This window comes from Peromyscus maniculatus, chromosome 2, assembly GCF_049852395.1.
Source record: "Peromyscus maniculatus bairdii isolate BWxNUB_F1_BW_parent chromosome 2, HU_Pman_BW_mat_3.1, whole genome shotgun sequence".
NCBI lineage: Eukaryota > Metazoa > Chordata > Mammalia > Rodentia > Cricetidae > Peromyscus > Peromyscus maniculatus.
This window is the reverse complement of record NC_134853.1, coordinates 158613766-158633617: the sequence shown is the minus strand read 5'-3', so window position 1 is coordinate 158633617 and position 19852 is coordinate 158613766. Positions and strand designations below refer to the sequence as shown.

General features: G+C 51.2%; 1 long non-coding RNA gene across 1 annotated transcript; it reads left to right on the top strand.

The window, feature by feature from the left end:
- Positions 1-5467: 5467 nt before the first annotated feature.
- On the top strand, positions 5468-19088 carry LOC143272037 (uncharacterized). The gene is made up of 3 exons (XR_013049420.1): positions 5468-5773; positions 13482-13690; positions 18256-19088. It is a non-coding gene; the product is annotated as an uncharacterized LOC143272037 (long non-coding RNA).
- The last annotated feature ends 764 nt before the right edge of the window (positions 19089-19852 follow it).

Genomic DNA, 19852 nt, shown 5'->3' with positions numbered 1-19852 from the left:
TCTGCAGGTATAAGGGCTTGCCGATAATCTTGACAGCCTGAGGTCCACCCCCAGAACCAACATAGGAGGAGAGAATTGACTCCTGCAAGTTGGCCTTTGACCTTCACATGCACACTGTGGTACATACACACACAAACATACATATGTACATACCTGTGGTACATACACACACAAACATACATATGTACATACATGCATACATACATAAACACTTTTTAAGGAAGAGAGTGCTTATGTCTCTGCCTCCCACCCTAGGCCAATTCAAACACCAGTAGACCTGCTCTTCAAGCACTCAACAACCTCTTGAAGGATTCTTGGAGCCCCACGCCTCTTCCCCACCTGGCCCATTTTGGCTCAGTGCCATGTTCTCATCCTCCAAAATATGCTATGTAGATGGGGGAGGGTGTGCACACTAGTGAATGAGTGGATGGGTGATGGATGGATGAATGGATGGATGGGTGGATGGATGGATGGATGGATGGATGGATGGATGGATGGATGGATGAGTGAGTGCTCTGACCAGTTCCCATGACCTCAGATCAATCCTCCTGCCTCAGTCTAGAAGTAATATGGTAGTCACCTCCCCAGGAAGTGCCCCATAATCCCCATGGGTTGAGGCAGCCATTGGAGGCTCCCAGAGGTTTTTCACTCCTGTCTGTTGGGTAATTGGGATTTCTGCCATGCACAGGGACACTGAGGCGGGGGGGGGGGGGGGGGAGTCACTTTGCACTGTGCATCCTTTCTGCTCTACCCAGGAAACAAACCTTGCCAGATAAGACACAGGACAAAGGTTGGGGAGCACTTATGCTAAAAATGTATTTACCATTCATCCAAAATTCACATTTCACTGGGCAATTTGATCTGCTCCATCTGTGCTATGGTTTGCTAAACCTGCATATTTTTTTTTTTTGGTTCTTTTTTTTTGTTGTTGGCTTTGTTTGCTAAATCTGGCTGTCTTCTTGCTTGAGACATGCCTGCTCCCCCTCCATGCCCTGTTACTACTGTCCTTAGGAATCAGGACAGGTAGGACAGGATGACACATGCCCAATGTCTGTGTCTGTCCCTCCCCAACCTGAGCCATGCTGGCCTGGCACCCTGGGCCCTGCTGTGAACACACACCACACGTTTGAACAACAAAGACCCATGAAACAAGAGCCAGGAATGCTTGCCTAGCACAAGGCCCTTGTTTCCAAGGCTGGCACCACAGAGAGAAAAAGAAAAAAAAAATCTTTGAGAACAATCACTTCCCACAAAACTAAGTCCAGCCCTCAGCAGTGTATTCCCAGCTCTCTAGGGTGCTCCCGGGAGAGTGTTAGGGCAGTCTGTGGCTCCTAGAGTCCAGTACAGGCCTAGGGACGTGACCTTGGATGAATCCTGTCCTGTCTCTGGGCCTCAGTTTCTATCCCTGTGGAATGGAAACTGCCCTACCCCAGGAGGCAGAGCTTGGGAACACTCCCCAAACCTGTAAGATCCTGGGGTGGGTCTATGTGAAGGGCCACCTCAGTCTTGCTCTCTAGTGAGCAGAGGGGCCTTCCTGGTCACTGATGAGGGCCCTGCATGTCCCAGCCTCTCAGCAGGGCACCAGCGTGGCACCTATGTGACTGAATTCTGGCCCTGGCTAAACTCCATCTGAGGGGCCTTGTCACTGGGTATATCCCCACAGATATCACACACACACACACACACACACACACACACACACACACACACACACACACCATGATGGGCAGGTTGGAGCCCCTCCCACAAGTCACATGACTTCCAGTCAGTCCGGTCTTGCTCACTGGTATGTCCTGGGGTAGGACAAGGGCCAGTGCATAGTAGGTGTTGGATGTGTCGCTGTGTAGTGAGTTCAGGGACATGCTGTCAGCACAGGCCACTCACTGTGCCCCTTCCACACATGAGGGAACTGAGACTCTGAGAGAGAAAGCTGTAAGAGACCCCCTGGCTCTCAGACTGACCCTGGAGAGCCTCACCAGAGTTCACACTGCACAGTGAACCATCCCTGCATGGGCACACGCAAAACCAATCAAGGAAGGTGTGGGGCAGGGAAGGAGGCGGGGAGGACCACTTCCATGCTCACCCTGCCCCCTCTAGACCTGAGTTTCTCCCACCTGCTCAGGGAGCATGCACGACCAGAGACAGGCAAGACAGCCTGGAGTCACACAGCATTATAGCGCCAGGCCACACCTCCTGTCCAGGAACACACACACACACACACACACACACACACACACACACACACACACTGCCGCCCTACTGCCCACTCTGAAACCACTCTGTTCTGAGGGGTGCCACTGCGGTTACACTCGTAGCTCGCTCCTTCTTGCCTATGTGACTTCAGATGAGTCCCATTCCTCTCAATGTACCTACCCTACCCTCAGCACTGTGCTGAGCAGCAGGCCCTGAAACTGTGGACCAGATCCAGGCTGAGATGAGCCAACAGAGCCCCCAACTCAGCCCCTGGACCTCTGCCCACATCCACTCAGGAACACAGGGGGACAGAGCCCACCTGGTAGCTCCCAGAAGCTAAATCAGAGGGAAATAATTGAGGTTAATTCCTGGCCTGCATGATACCCCCCACCTCTCTTCCCAGCAGGCCTGAGGATTTATGAGTTGATGGCGGCATTGTCATGTAAAGGCTTGGGGATCCTTAGAGAGGGCTGTGAGGATGAAAGAGGAGGCAGGCGGTAGGATGCATCCTTACCCAGCGGCCCCTCGGTGCTCATGCAGACACGCCTAGCCATATTCCAGCCACCTCTCTGTTGTCCCCCACAAGGGCCAGGCTGGGGCTAGAGGTGCCCTCTACACAAGACACAGTCCTTCCAGATGCTGTGTGGCCTTAGGAGATTCACATGCCTCTCTGGGCATCTTGGCCCCACAGTTGTGTGCCAAGTGACCAAAGAGAAGGTGAATTTGATTGGGAGGAGCCAGAGCACTCAGCCTACCCCTCATTTTAGCCTACTGGGAGACTAGTTAGTGCTGACTGAAGTTCCAGAATCTTCCATAGTAATGCATTAATCCCAGCCAACCCTCTATAAAGTCCTTACTGTCTATCATCCTGAATCTGTGAAAGACGAAACTGAGGCAGGTGGTCAAGACCTTATGAAGGTCCTGGAAAGTAACAAACCAGGGCTCAAAGCCAGAGGTCTCAAGGTAGACCCTTCTCATCCTGGGAATCCTTCCCAGCATGGACACTTGCTGGCTTCTGAGTACCCTGGCTGATAGGCCAAAGGGAGCCAGTGTGACCTTTGACACAGAGCCGGTCCACACCAAGCAACCTCACTCCTGGGAATCCTGAAGAATAAGAGTAGAAGTTCGGGCTGGGTGTGGTAGCACACACCCTTAATCCCAGAACTCAGGAGGCAGAGGCAGGCAGGCCTCTGTGAGCTCCAGACCAGCCTGGTCTACAGAGTGAGTTCCAGGACAGTCAGGGCTACACAGAGAAACCTTGTCTCAAAAATTAAATTTTTTAAAAAAATGGAAGGATGGGGGGAATTAGCCAGATTCTCACAGCTGAAATCCAGCCAATGGCTGCCTGTTTTCTATTCAAAAAAGCCCAGGCTGGCCTTGAACCCATGACCCTCCTATCTCATCCTCTTCAGCCATTGCCTACTGGTATGTGTCATAACGGCCACCACCACAACGGGCAGCTTTCGTGTTCCTTGGAACATTCCTTGCTCCCAGTGTCCATCTGCACCTGCCCTTGTGCCTGGGAAGGTAAGTGGTTTGGTCTGCCCTGGCTCCACCCCCTTCCGCGATGGGAGCTCAGAGCGTGAAACAGGTGCATAGTAAGTAGATGTTCAACACACCCGTGTGAGTGTGGGTAGAAACGGTGTGTGGCAGGCCGAGGGGTGGGGAGCCTTAGGGGAAGTCACCGGAGGGAGGCAATGAGACCAAGAGGGCAGCTCCCCAACTTGGAGAATAATCAAAGCTGACAAGCCAGACCTCCAGGGGAGGCAGAGCTGTGGAGCCTGCTACTTGGTACAGTCAGTACCAACAGAAGAACTCAGACACCTCCCCTTGGGCATCTCAGAGTCTCTGAGGTCTTCCCAGCTATGTGTCCCCTGACACACACACACACACACACACACACACACACACACACACACACCAGAGCAATGCAATCCCCATGGCCTTGACCTCTGTCCTCAGACCCCGAAGAAGTGTTCTCTTTACCCCTGTCCAGGTCCTCCTCCACTCCTGCTCCCCCACTCTCCTTGCCATGCACCCTCATGCCACCTTCTCCACCCATCCGAAGTTAATTCCTGAGAAACTTTCCTTAAGAGCAATTTTTACTTCTTATTATGCCCGCTGCGCAGGCCCCACTCCGTGCTATCTGGCTTCTTCAGCAGGGAAGCCACTGTGACACTTGCCTGGAACAGCAGAGGTGACTGGTGAGGGGTGGGGGGTGGGGGGGTGGCTGTCTCCTGGGATTATGATAAGGGCTGGCGGGCTCTTGGTATGCCGGCCAGGCCTCGCCTTCCCCTCCGCACTGACTGATAGGGGTAATTTTCCATGCTGGCCCTATCTGCTATCGAGAGAGAACATTCAAACTCAGACCTCCGCTTCCGACGCCACACCACCCTGCGAGACGCTACCCCCTCTCCCAAGGAAATAGAACCTCATGATTTGAAAGGGGAAAAAATTTAATTGAAGTAGCCAGGTCACTCCTTCCCTATCGACTCCCAGATTTAATAGAAAACTCCAGACGGTTTTTTGAAGCCACATGTGAACGTGGGGTGCCGGAAGACAGGCTGGAGGGTAGGATGGATGAGAGCTCAGGCAGGTCCCGACCCCAGGACTATTGTGACCTCACATAAACACCAGAAGGTACCCTAGCCCAAGACTGAAGCTCTGCTGTGGAAGTGAGGGTGGGCAATGAGGAGTCCTGAGGAGCCATGGGGGACAGGGACAGGGAGCTGGCTTCATTTCCTATGTGCATAACATTTTACCAAAGAAGAAAGAGGCTTCTGGAAGGTTCCGGCTCTTGCCTTTATTGTCTTTATTGTTATTATTGGAGGGTCGGGGCTGTTTTCTAGGCTCGGAGCCGTCAGCAGAATATTTACTGTATTGCACGGTGCGTTAGTAACTAGATTGTCTCCCGTTCCTCCTGACTCCAAACCCCATCTCTCTTAGGCAGGAGGAGGGTTCCCTTTTTGCCAAAGTCAGCAGCTAGGGCAGAGACGCCCGCCTGGCTCCCAGAACTCTGGCTGGCTTTGGTGGTATCGCCCCAGGGGCCTCAGACAGGGAGAGGAGGCTGCCCGGCTACAGGATCCATGCTCTTGCTCAGCCTAGAGTTGGCTGCTGTCTTCTGTGCACCCCCTGCCTCAGAGTCTCCCCGCAACCCCCTTGGCAGGACACCACACCTGGAACAGCCTTCACTGGCCACAAATGACAGCCTAGACAGCCAAGGGTGGCTGGCTGCAGGGAAGGGCTGGGCCAGGAGGGGAAGTGCCATCAACCCGCCTCCTCCTACCTTAGCTAGGGGACAAAGGAGCCCAGCCCACGGCAGCTTCCCATACAGGTTTAGCAGGTCTGCCCCAGAGGCCAAGGAGACGTGGCCACAAGCCATTCATTACAGATTGGTTCAGGGGGAGAGGGCTTCTGCAGGCACAGCCCAGCTTGGGGCTTTCGCTCTTTCTTTAATCTGTTCCTCCTCCTGTGAGCAGAGGCAAGTGCTCAGTCCTCCATCAGCATAGGGCTCTGGGCTTCATTTGCATCCATCGTGATGGACCGGACTGGACATCTCTGGGGCCTCCTAACTCTGAATGTAAGAACTGAGCAGTGGGGCTGGGAAGTGTGGCTTAGCAGGTAGAGTGCTTGAATAGCATGCACAAGGCCCTGGGTTCAACCCCCCAATTCCACATGAACCAAGGGTGTAATCTCAACACTTGGGAGACAGGGAGATCAGAAGTTCAAGGTCATCCTCAGCTACAAGTTGACTTAATGATAGCCTAGACTACGTGCAGCCCTGCCTCAAAAATAAGAACTCAGGCTCAGGCTTTGTAGCATACAGCTTCTCAGAGTCCTCCCCACTGCCTTGCAGGGGTGGGGTGGGGAGCACTGTTTTATCCTTACTGCAGACAAGAGGAAAAGATGGGGTGGAGACAAGCTGGTGGGGGTGGGGTGTGACCTGTCCTGCCCTGGGTGTCTGCAGGACTGTACTCCAAATCCCTTCTGGGGACCAGGCATCAGCACCCACGATGCTTCTGTGAGTCTAGGATTAAACCTTCATCTTCCAACTTCTCATCAACCTAAAATAAATACAACTGTGTGCCTCGAATCTTAAAGCCCCACGCCGATTCCCATCCACGGCAGACTTTGTGTGCCAGGGCAGACATCCACGAGCTGGGGCATATTGCAGGCTTTTACTCTGAGAGATGGACAGGGAGTGGATGCAGCTGCCAAACCCAGCATGGCACTGGAGGCACCGGATCTTGGTCTGGTTTCTGTTGCTGTAACAGGATCCCCAGTTTGTGGTGTTTTGTGAAGAAAAGAGGTTTCTTTAATTCACATTCTGCAGACTGAAGAGCATGGAGTAGGGGCTGGCCACATCGGGACATGGCAGGGCATCTGATGGGAGCCAAGAGACAGGGAGAAGGCACTTGGCAAGAGAGGAGGCCTGGAAGATTCAAGGACAGGTTCATTATTTTCCAGCAGCCTGCTCTTGCAGGAACTAACCAAGGTCCTGAGAAACCCTCGTGAACCTCTGCAGTGGGCAAAGCCCATGAACTAATGGCCTTCCATTAGGCCCTGCCTCTTAAAGGACCTACCACCTCTCAACACAGCTGTGCTAGGAAGCACCCTTCCAGCTGAGGACTTCAACAGAAATCCTTAAGTCATACCCAAACCACAGCACACCATTTTCCCAGCATCCTCTCAGCTTCTCCACAGTTCCCAACAACACCAGGCCTATTCCACCCTCTCTGGATCACTGTCCAGAGCATGGACTTCCCACTTCTGCATTGCTGCTGACTCAGGTAGGATATTCAGCCTCGACCCAACAGGCACCTGCAGACCAACCCTCCCCAGGTATGACAGCAAATTCATCGACATATTTGCTGCTCACTGGAAATTTTTGCTCACTGAGGAGGGAACTGACCCACTAAGAACCACAGGCTCTAGCAGCTAAAGCCACTGGAGTAACTTTAGCCAATGACTTAACCTCTCTGACCTTTCATCTTCTCATCTGTGAAATGGGATCATCAAGATTCTAATATATGTACTAGGAGCCCCAGGACATAATGCTTGTGGGCCATACTCTAAACACTTAGCCCAGCACTCAGGGAATGAGTTCACAAAGGAAATGGCATCCTACAGGAAAAGCTAACAGAGTCATTAGAGGAGCTGGTGACTTCCCAGATGGGACACAGTGTCCTGGGGTCACATTGCCCTGCCCTTTGTCCTCAGACTTCACAACAAGGTGTACTTCTGGGTCTCACAGCTGAGCTACAGGGGTGCGTCCACATCTAATGGGCAGATGCCAGGGAAGCAGCTGGGCACAACTTTATCTCATTATGTTATGTGTATGAGTGTTTTAACTGCATGCCTTGTGCCTGAGGAGGCCAGAGACAGCATCAGATCCTCTGGACTGGAGTCATAGATTACCATGGGCCACCATGTAGGTGCTGGGCATAGAACCTGAGTTGTCTGCAAGAGCAGCAAGTGCTCTTAACTAGTAAGTCATCTGTCCAGACCTGGGTTTCTGTGTGAGAGTGTCAGATCTTGGAGTTACGGACAGTTGCTAACTGCCATGTGGGTGCTGGGATTTGAACCTGGATCCTTCAGGAGAGCAGTCAGTGCCCTTAACCACTGAACCATCTCTCCAGCCCCTAGACCTAGGTTTCTAACTTTAACTCTTTCTCATCCAATTCTCATGTTCACTTGTTCTCTCCTTTTCTCCTCTCAACAGGCCTTCAGGACTTTCCTTTTTTTTTTTTGCACATGTATGTAGTTTCACATGGTGTGTGCATGTGAACCTGGAACTTGCTGATTCAGCTGTCCCCCAAATCCTCCGGGCTCCTCCTCTCCAGCACTGGGATTAGGGATGTATGCCACCACAGACAGCATTAGATGGATTCTGAGGACAGAACTCAGGTCCTTGTGTGACAAGTGCATTACCAACTGATCCATCTCCCCAACTGAGCCAACCCCTAACCTGATGGACAGTTTCTCTTGTGAATTCTTTCATCATTTTTAAAGCCATATAAAGCAAGCAGGCAGGGAAACTGAGGCAGTTCCAGGTGTTCAGTGAGTAACGAGCTGAGACTTGCTGGAGAATTGAAGGGAACCTCCGAGACCAGGGTAATCAGCGTCACACACTTGGGCAGTGAGAGTGATTCACATATGATCTGAAGTGGCCAGTTCATCTGCATGATGACCCCTGAAAGCATGGCATAATTTCCTTTAACTGATGAGAAAATGCAGCATCCCCAGCCAGCATGGATGAGCAAACCAGATCACCTCATCCAAAAGCAAGCTGCATTAATTCTCACCACAGGATTTATTTTACTTTTGCAAACAGTGTGATCCAGAGCTTCAGCATTCTTCCGAGTGGACACAGCAGCTGCGTTGTTCACTGCTCCCAGCTGAGACCTGGGTGGCCCAGGCCATACCCCACCCCCCCACCCCCAGGGTAAACAGTGACCCAGCACACCTGTTAAGTACTCCTCCCCGGAAGAGCAGCTCTGGGTCCCCTTGTTTCGTCATTCTCTCCCTGGCTTGGATTGAGACCAAAACTGACTTTGGCTCTGATTGCCCGGGGGCCAGCTCCTTCAAAGATAGCCCTGCCCCTCTCCTATTAACTGGCCAATTTGGATCCCTGGTCTTGAGTGAAAATATTATTTTTCCCCAGTCAGTCTCAAATTGCTTCTTCATGAAGTTAAAGTGGCCAGTCCAAGCGAAGGAAAAGAAAACAAAAATCCAAGCTTTGAACCAGCTGCACACTCTTGTGTAGACAAAATATCCCTTTGACCGGCGTCCCAGGCAGCCCCAGGACCCCAGTCCATCCTCCCAGCTCCATGCTCTGGGTGGGTTTGTGATACAGATGGGATTCCAATATTGCAGAGATGGGATGAAAAGGAGCTGGCCTTCCCAGGCTCCTGGCCTTGTCTTGCTTACTCATCACCGAGAACTGATCTAGAGCCTCATAGATACTAAGCAAGCATTCAACCACATGCCCAGCCCTTTTTTGTTGTTTTTGTTTTTGTTTTTCGAGACAGGGTTTCTCTGTGTAGTTTTGCGCCCTTCTTGGATCTCGCTCTGTAGACCAGGCTGGCCTCGAACTCACAAAGATCCGCCTGCCCCTGCCTCCCGAGTCCTGGGATTAAAGGCGTGTGCCACCACCGCCCGGCCCTTCGTCCTTTTTTGTGTGATTATTTAATTATTTACTTTAGAGATGTAGCCCAAGCTGGCCTTGAACTCTTTGCAGAAACAAGTATGCCTTTTGAGCTCTTGCTCCTCATGCATCCACCTCTGGAATGCTGGGATTACAGTCATGCTCCACCATGCCCAGTTTATGGGGTTGGACTCAGGGCCTCCTGCCTGCTGTGAGCACATTCACACACACACACACACACACACACACACACACACACACACACACACACACACACGTATCCCCAGCCTTCAGATACTTTTCCTTCATTCTCCTGACTGCAAAGGATGAATCTGTTTTTCTCTCAAGGATTCTTTTTTCACCTACATGGGTGTTCTCCCTGTATGTATGTGCACCATATGTGTGCAGTGCCTGAGGAGTCCAGAAGAGGGCCTTGGCTCCCCTAGCACTTGAGATGGTTGTGAATAGCTATGTAGATGCTGTGAACAGAACCCATGGCCTCTGGAGGAGCAGCTAGTGCTCTTAACTGCTGAGCCATCTTTCCAGGCCAGTGTTGCTTTTTAAATCCAAAACATTTTTTGTTTATTTTTCTTTTGTGTACATGCACATGTTTTGCCATGGGTGTTAGGTCCTCTGGAACTGGAGTTACAGACAGTTGTGAGCTGCCATGTGGGTGCTGAAATGAACCCAGGTTCTCTGGAAGAGCAGTCAGTGCTCTTAACCACTGACCCATCTCTCCAGCCCCCCCCCCCAACCTTTTTCTTCCCAAGAAAACCCCAGGGGATATCAAAGAACAGCCTCTCTAAGGGCTCTCAGTTTGAGGCCAGCCTGGTCTACAAAGCGAGTTCCAGGATGGCCAGGGCTGTTACACAGAGAAACCCTGTCTTGGAAGAAGAAGAAAAAAAAAAGGAAAAGAAAGAAGAACAGGCTCTCAGCTTGCACCTGCCTTGCAGCAGCATCCACAGTGGGGATTCTCACAGCAGGAAGGGAAGGGGATGGGGGGGCAGTTGCCGGTGGTTTAGGCCTCCCAATCCTGTGGCTGCTCTCTGCACAGAAGAGTCAAAAAGTGCAACCCAAAAAGGACCAGAACAGCTCTGGGGAACACAGCACACACATCCACTCAAACAGGCTCCCACACTCAGACACCCACTTACACGGACTCTCAAACATGCTCACTCGTACTCACACGAACACTCCCCCTCTCTCACATAGCAGAGCACAGGCTATCAGACACACAAACTTTACAGTCAGGCTTGCTCTCTCTCTCTCTCTCTCTCTCTCTCTCTCTCTCACACACACACACACACACACACACACACACACACACACTAATCAGTTACTCACACAGGACTCAGCTTCCTTCCCTAGAATGAGTCAGTGCACACACGAAACTCAGCTTCCATCTCTCACAATCAACAGTACTGCTCTGGATATGCAAAGCCCAATAGAAGTTCCAGATTTCAATTCATGGATTCAAGATCAGGACCCCCCCGACTCTGTAATTAAATCAAGGGACAAGGAAACCAGCGCAAGAAGTAACCTACTGGGCTGGAGAGACGGCTCAGAGGTTAAGAGCACTGGATGTTCTTCCGGAGGTACTGAGTTCAATTCCCAGCAACCACATGGTGGCTCACAACCATCTGTAATGAGATCTGGTGCCCTCTTCCTGCAGGCATATGTGCAGACAGAACACTGTATACATAATAAATAAATAAATCTTAAAAAAAAAAAAAAAGTAACCTACTGTGGGGCAGTGGTGGTGCATGCCTTTAGTCCCAGATCTCAGGAGACAGAGACAGTCAGATTTCTGTGAGTTCAAGGTCAGCCTGGTCTACATAGTGAATTCCAAGCTACACAGTTAGACCCTGTCAAAAAAAAAAAAAGAGAGGTAGGGAGGGGTGGGAGAAAAGGAAGGGAGGGAGGGAGGGAGGGAGGGAGGGAGGGAGGGAGGAAGGAAGGAAGGAAGGAAGGAAGGAAGGAAGGAAGGAAGGAAGGAAGGAAGGAAGGAAGGGGAAAAGCACAAGATCATTTTGGTAATTTATGTTAACTGGAGTGGGCGCCCAGGCCTATGACCCCAGAGCCAAATATAGGGAGAGAGGCAAAAGATTGAAGACATGGGCTGGGGATATGGCTCAGTGGATAACACACTTGTATGAGGACCTGAGGTCAGATCCTAGAGCCCCCTCAAAGCTGGGTGGGGCAGTGCATCTGCTGTAACCCCAGCATGTCTATGGTGGGACAGACAATCCCCAGAAGCCCCAGGACTTGCCAGTCTAGAGTACGCACCAGAGATTGTCCTCTGACCACAACGCATAAGTCATGTACATACACACTCACACTTAAACATACATTTATGAAGAAGGAGGAGGAGGAAGAGGAGGGCGATGGATGGAGAGATGGCTCAGTGGTTAAGAACCCTGTCTGTTCTTGCAGAGGACCTGAGTTCAATTCCCAGCACCCTCACCTCCCAGCAGCTCACAACTATCTGTAACTCACAACTGTCTGTAACCCTAGATCCTGGGGATCCAATGCTCTCTTCTGGCCTCCAAGGACACCAGAAACACACTTGGTGCACTCACATACACACAGGCAAAACACTCATACACATAAAATAAAAATCAATAATAACAAACATTTACAAAGAATTGAGGACAATGTCTAAGTCACAAAGAAACAGATAATGCTCCCTTCCCAGAGGAGAGCTGTGGAGGGAACTTCTGCAGACACCAGCACCACTGAGAATTCTCCAAGACTCCTTTGCTTAATGTATGTGGAGGGATCTTTGGGGAGTTGTTCCCATTAATCAGCTGTCTCTCTGTGCTGAGACAGAGGGCTGGCGGAGACACTAACTCATTTACCAGAGCCTGGCTTCCCAATTTCAGAAATGAGTTTAGCAGAGCCAGCTACTCTGGGAGTATTCGAGAAGATGGGAAAAGCCCACATCCTCCTCAGACACCCCAAATTCTGTGTATACTAGTCCCTCAGCATCAGTGACTCACTAGTTATGTGCCCTGGAGTCTTTCAGAAGGCTTAGAGGAGCAGAGATTGCCGCCTCCGCCCGCCTTCCCACTCTTCAGAGCTCTGACTCAGCAGCAAGTCTATTGGGGTAGGGGATCTGTTGGGGGTGGAGGTCTGTTGGGGTGGGGTCTGTTGGGGTAGGGTGGAGTCTGTTGAGGTGAGAGTGGGGTCTGTTGGGGGTAGGGTTGGGGTCTGTTGGGGGTAGGGGTGGAGTCTGTTGGAGTGAGTGGGGTTTGTTGGGGTGGGGTCTGTTGAGGTGGGGTCTGTTGGGATGAAGTGGGGTCTGTTGGAGTAAGGGTGGGGTCTGTTGGGGACAGGGGTGGGGTCTGAGAAGCTTCATTTCCCACAGGCTCCCAGGAGACACTGAGAGGCTGCTGGTCTGTTGGGGTGGAATAGGGTGGTCTTCAGGGTTCATCAGCAATGTCCTGAACACTACGTAGATGGTTCAGACGGGAGAGTGTCTTTCTTCACCTGGAGCAGAAGGGTGCGTTGCTTTGGACTTGGGACTCAAAAATCAAGCAGGCACTGGGAGATGGTTCAGTCCATAAAGTGCCTTCTCTGAAAGCGTGGGGACCTGAGTTCAGATCCCTAGAACCCATGTGAAAAACCAGGAGTATCAGCACACACCTGAAACTCCAGGAGCGGAGACGTGGAGACAGGAGGATCTTTTGGGGTTCACCAGCCAGCCAATCTAGCCCAGTTAGTGAGCCCCAAGTTCAGAGGGAGACCCTGTCCCCTCCAAAATGGGATGAGGGGTGATCAAGGAGGACACCTGACATCAACCTCTGGCCTCCACGTTCGTGCACACACATGTGCACTGCCCCCTGTGTTCTCAGGAACACACACGTGCACAGAGTCATGCAGACACGGTGGTCTTGGGGAGCTCCAGCCCTGGTGGGCATGCTGCAGCAATGATCGAAAGGGTCTCTGCTTGTTACCTTTGCTGGTGAGAGGGGCAGACCACAGCGGGGCCTCTTGCCTCCTGAGAGAAGAGCAACGGGAGAGGGCATGGGGTCACAGGTGGGGTGGGGACCGGGAACAGAGGCAGATGCCGTCAGAGCGGTTTTCACACACCAGGGTTGGATTGGGTTATCCTTGGCTATTTTGTTTTGCTATTTTGCAGTGCTGGGGTTAGGAGGAAAAAGAGGATGAAGAAGAGGACGGGGGATGGGCTGAAGGAGGGGACGCCATGCCCCCCTTCTTCTCCAGCAGAACTGAAATGCTGTTAGTACCTCACAAGCTGTGAGAAAGGCGGGAGCTAATCCATATACAGATGGCAGCGAAGATGAAGAGGAAGAAATACATGGAGCACAACTGTACATCTTCTTTCAGGTCTGCCCAATGCTTCTAGAACATTCCATGCGATGAACGTTTCCTGCTGTATCTGTCGGTATCCTATCATTACGAGTTTGGGTCCTATCCCTCGTCCCCATTGTGGGAAGGTCGGGATGTTTTTATGTCTCGGCACACATGCGTGACCAACCCCAGACACCACGAACGATATGCCAAGGAAGGCGCTAAGCACTGCTATAGCTTCTCAGACTTTCCAAACTGCGCCTCAGCAAGCTGGTATCAATTTACTAAAAGTTTCCAGGGCCTTAGCCCCGATACCATCACCCCTTCATGGCTGCCACTTTGATGGGCGAGTGTGGCGTCTCGTTCCTCTCACTTCCCTTTCCTTGGGTATTGGGTGAGATTGACATTTTTTCACACCCATGAAGCCCTCAGGTACGTCTTTCATAAACTGCCTGTCTATATCCTTGCCCAGGAATTTGTTTATCATTCTTATTGATTTACAAAATCTCTTTATATAGCAAAGATATCAGCCCTCTAAAGCAGAGACTCTAAATGTATCTTCTCTGGCTTGGCATTTTCTTTGTTTTTGTTTTATTTTAGTGTGTGTGTGTGTGTGTGTATGTGTGTGTGTGTGTGTGTGTGACATGCATATGAGCATGCACCCATAAGAATCTATGAAGAGGGTACCATGTCTTTCTTCATTGCTTTCTGCCTTATTGCCTTGACCCAGGGATCTGCCTGTCTCTGTCCTCTAATTCTGAGTTACACACACACACACACACACACACACACACACACACACACACACACACACACTCACACACTCACACACACACACACTCACACACACTTTTTTACATGAGTGCTAGGGATTCGAACTCAGGTCCTCACACTTGCATAGTAAGCACTCTTACTGAACCAGCTCCCTGGCCCCACATTATCTCTGTCTTATTTTCACAGAGTTTCCTTCCTCATATGTTTCTCTGTTCCTCTGAGATCCACTTGGTCACCAGTCAGGGGGCCCCTTGTCTATCAGCCTGTACCCTCCCATCCCACCAGCCCTGGGACCTCTCCAGCTTGCAGCCTGGGGCAGTTTCTTTGATTTGCTACATAATGAAAAGTCCTAGTTGGAAAATGGCGCATCAGGTCCTTCCAGAATTCCAGTATGACCCCCAACCCACTGGGCTCCTACCCCTGCAGGCTGGGGTCACAGGTCACAGGTCATCACGCCCCAGTGACCCCCAAAGAGGGATGACTCCAGCCCCCTGGTGACAATAGTTGATGCCAGCCAACTGGTTCTGCTGTGGCTGGAATGTGGGAACTACTTGGACTGGAAGACAGAAAGTGACGCTCCCACTGAGGGCAGGTGTGTGGAGCGGGCTAACTTAGAGTTGCCTTGCTCTGCCTGGCCCGAGGCCTCCACATGCTGAGGCTGCTGTGTGTGTTCTTTGGGAGAGAGGAAAGTTGAGGGACTTCCTTTGGGGAACACTCCCAAGACATGAGGCCAAGGTTACCCTTAGTCTGCTCCATTCACAAGCCTTTCTCCATGCTCAATGCTTAGCTAATTATTTTAAGGCACCAGAGAACCACTCTGTGGAGCCAGCACCATCTGAGATGAGAGTCCCCTTCACACCACACAGTATGGAAGTGAGAACTGTTAAGGGGTGAGCAGTCTTCACACCACACAGTATGGAAGTGAGAACTGTTAAGGGGTGGGCAGTCTTCACACTACACAGTATGGAAGTGAGAACTGTTAAGGGGTGAGCGGTCTTCACACCACACAGTATGGAAGTGAGAACTGTTAAGGGGTGGGCAGTCTTCACACCACACAGTATGGAAGTGAGAACTGTTAAGGGGTGGGTAGTCTTCACACCACACAGGATATAAATGAGAACTGTTAAGGGGTGAGCAGTCTTCACACCACACAGTATATAAATGAGAACTGTTAAGGGGTGGGCAGTCTTCACACCACACAGTGTGGAAGTGAGAACTGTTAAGGGGTGGGCAGTCTTCACACCACACAGGATATAAATGAGAACTGTTAAGGGGTGAGCAGTCTTCACACCACACAGTGTGGAAGTGAGAACTGTTAAGGGGTGGGCAGTCTTCACACCACACAGGATATAAATGAGAACTGTTAAGGGGTGAGCAGTCTTCACACCACACAGTATGGAAGTGAGAACTGTTAAGGGATGAGTGTGAAGAGGGCTGGAGAGATGACTCAGATGTGTTAAGAGCACTGGCTGCTCTTTCAAAGGACCCAAGTTCAGTTCCCAGCACCCACGATGGGCTGTTCACAACCATCTATAAAAACAATTCTAGGAGATGGAATGCCCTCTTCTGGCCTCTGAGGGCAGCACACACACACACACACACACACACACACACACACACACACACAGTCACACTCACCCATTTATTTAACAGACATCCATTGCATTCAAGGTCTAGGACCTCAAGGAACTCACACTAATGCACACATGTCATCCTGCTATACATACATGCATACAGCATGCACACATATAAACAAATGCATGTGCTCATGCACCTGTACCAATGCATAATTATTAGCATGCACACACATGTAGAAAATATGCATATATGTGCATATGTGAACACTACAAATACATGCCCACAATCACACACACACAATTTTTTTTTTTTTTTTTTGGTTTTTCGAGACAGGGTTTCTCTGTGTAGCTTTGCGCCTTTTCCTGGAACTCACTTGGTAGCCCAGGCTGGCCTCGAACTCACAGAGATCCGCCTGGCTCTGCCTCCCGAGTGCTGGGATTAAAGGCGTGCGCCACCACCGCCCGGCACAAATTTTTTTTTTTTTAATTTATTTTTCTTCATGTGTATGTGTGCATGTTGGTGTATCTGCCACATGGGTGCAATATCTACAGAGGCCAGAAGAGGGCATCATATCCCTGGGGCTGGAGTTACAGATGAGCCACCCAATTGTGTTGGGAACCAAACTCAGGCCCTTTGCAAGGAAGAGCAGCACACATTCTTAACTGCTGAGTCATCTCTAGCCCTGGGAGCTATTAAAAATAAAAAGAATTAAGTCCAGATGCTCCAGCATCTAAGCTGTGTGACTCTGTGGAATGCACTTCACATCTCTGGGCCTTTGTCTCTTCATCTCCAGTGTGAGGCTACTGTTGCTCACTGTCTGCCTTTTTGAATGTAAAATAGGCCTTTCTGAAGGCAAGGACCACTTTCTCCAACATGCACAGCTGTGCCCCCACAAACCGGAAGAGTCTAGGGTGAGAGAGAAGTCCATTTTCAGTATTCCAGGCCCTGGTTTCCGAACCTCAGCCTTGGTGGGGGCGGGGTGCGGGGAGCCGACAGCCACCGTGGTGGAAGGAGCCTCTGACGGGGCACTTTTTGATCTGCTCTAACTGCCACTATAGAAAATTAGATAGAATTCATTTCTGTGATGAAGGAATTAATGGTTATGGAGAGAATCGAGTTCAGGTGGAAGGCTTGAATCCAAGGAAGGGAATAAAGCCTTGAAATTCAAATGAAAAATTACGATATAAGCATAAAGGAACCCTATTTTACACCTGTAAGACCAAATGTATAAATATGAACCAACGGCTCCCTCTGGGAGACCGGAATTGTGCTTCTAATTCACCCAGACAAATAAGCCATGCATCCCTTCCACCCACACATTCCAATGAAGGCCAGGCACCAGCAGCCCCAAAGGCCCAGGATGGCTGCCTCCTTCCTCCACTGTGCACCTGCCAGTCAAGCCGAAGCCCTTCTGGTATCCCTGGAAGCTGGAGCTCCAGAAACTACAAACGCCTTGGACCAGGTTGTCCATCCCCAGCCTTCCTCCTAGCTCTAATTCCTGGTCTTCAATTTCCCCACCCCCACCATGCCTCTAGGGTATAAAATCCTGTCATCATCAGATGCTTCAACTTCTTTCATTTATTCATTCACTCACTCTTTGGAGTGTCCACTCCGTGCCTGAGATTGGGTATCAACATGAAGGGGAAACTGAGGCCACGGGCTTGGGGATAGGGGAAGTTTAAGTTAAAATCCTTTCCTACTACCTTGAGTCAGAACTTAGACTGCTTCCTCATTGTAGAACACCGTTTCCCCCAACACAGGGCAGCTCAGAGGTCACAGGCTTGCTCTACATACTCAAAGCAGAGGATGCATATCCCAAAGGTCCAGGGCAACTCACAATCATTCAGCTTGGCTACCAATTGAGCATCATTTACTCTGTACTTCATGTGCTCAGCCCAAGCACAGCAGAGGTACAGATGGACCCAAGCCGCCCACTGCCACGGAAAAGAGCAAGCAGGAGCCAGCATGCATTGAGTGCCAACTATACACAGGGCACCAGGCTCTGTGTTTTCACCCAATCGAGCCACCAAACTCAGGGCTGGCAGGCTGTGTCTGGGGTTCACCATGCATAGATGGCCACATACCCTCCTGGTGTGCCACCTGGTCACAGAGGACACAAGAAAGTTCAAAGGCTCCAAGCAAATCACTAAGTCCGCAAGATTTGAGCTGAGGTCCTTCAGCTTTTCCTTGAGCCCAGACAGCCTGCTTATGTGAAAATCATTTATTTACTCATTCATTCATTCACCCAGTGAGAATACACTGAGCATCAACAAGGGCAGTTGAGAGACAGCAGTACATCGGTGGAGCTTCCAGGAGATTCCAAGACCTTTGCTCCAGCCCACAGCAGTGGAGGAAGACACCTCCCTCTCCAGTGAACTACTTTGGAAGCAGGAAGAAGCAGGAGCCCCAGGGGCCGAGGGAGCCCAATTCCATCAGCTTCCTCTTGGCAACTGTCCAGTCTGAGGTGGAGAACAGGTAGTGTTTGATCCTTCTGTCCCTATTCTCATCCTTCCTGGGGCCCCTAAAAAGCCTGGGGTGCTGAAGGAAAGTATTCCCGGGCTTAGGGGCTTCCCTGGACTGGCACACAGTCCCACGCTGCAGGTTAATCTCAGAGCTGCAGGCCGGACTGTACTGGGCTAACTGCCCCCCACCCTCCACTCCCCACCCCCGCTTTGGTTTGTTTAATGAAAATATTTCTCGGGTGCCATAGATGCTCGGCAGTGATAAGGTAATTGTGCAAGGTCAAGGTCTACAGCCCATTACCGCCCAGACTTGGTGCAAATTGAACTTGGAGAACGGATCTAAAGGGGCCAGAGCCAGCAGCCCCATGCCATCTGACACTTGGTCTTTTGTTTAGACTGCAGGGAGCCCAGAGGAGGCACGTGTGCACCAACCCTGGCTCTGCTCTCTGGGCTCTTGTACGCCTGTGCACACACATGCTCCCAGCCACACACAGTCAGCATGCACATTCCCATACACACAGTCACCCCCATCCCACTCAACTGGATGGGGGCACCCACTCTTCCTCTCCTGGCAAGCTAGTGACTGCCCCTCTGCTGGCAGCGACCAGATCTCTAGAGGCCAGTCGCAGAGGGCAGGAGGGGGAAAAGGAAACCAGGAGCCTTCCCCCGTCAAGGACAGCAGGAGGCACTCCTGGGCCACTCCCCAGCTTCATCTGCCCTGCCTTTTATTTCGAGAAACTTCGGAAGTGCAGGCTCCCAGGACCAGCCTGAGAAGAAGACAGAAGATGAAGAAGTGGGATAGAATGGTGAGGAGAGAAAGGGAAAGGAAAAATGGGGGAGTGAGGAGGGAAAAGAAGAGAGAGGAGAGACCTAGAGCAGGAGAGGGAGAAGAGCAGAGAGAAAGAAAGGTGAAGAAGCAAGAGAAGGGCAGGGGGAGGCTGGAGGGGAAGAGGAGGAAGGGGGAGGAAAAGGGGGGCTAGTGGAGGAGCCTCCAGACCCCACCCCCAGGCTCCTGGCTCTCAGCATGTAGTTCTGCCTTGAGAACGGCAATCTCTATGCAAATTGATTTTATTTTTCTGGGGGAAATTAAAATGTGAGATATGAAAACAACTGGGCTTCCTTCTCTTTCCCACTCCTGCGTGGGCGGGCACTTCGGTGTCACCCCCAAAGAGCACGCTCCTTAAAAGAGAAGGTGTGGCTGTGTCCCCAAAGAGCCTCTACCAGCAGGGAGGGCTCCGGGGTCCCACCTGGGAGACCCTGGAGCCTCAGGGCCCTCTTGTCCAGGCTACCCCATGCCCGGTCTCCTTCCCCACATCCACTCTCCTGTCTCATCCAACCGCAGCACTCCAGCTGGTGCCTCTGGCCCCTCCCAGCTCAGCAGGGG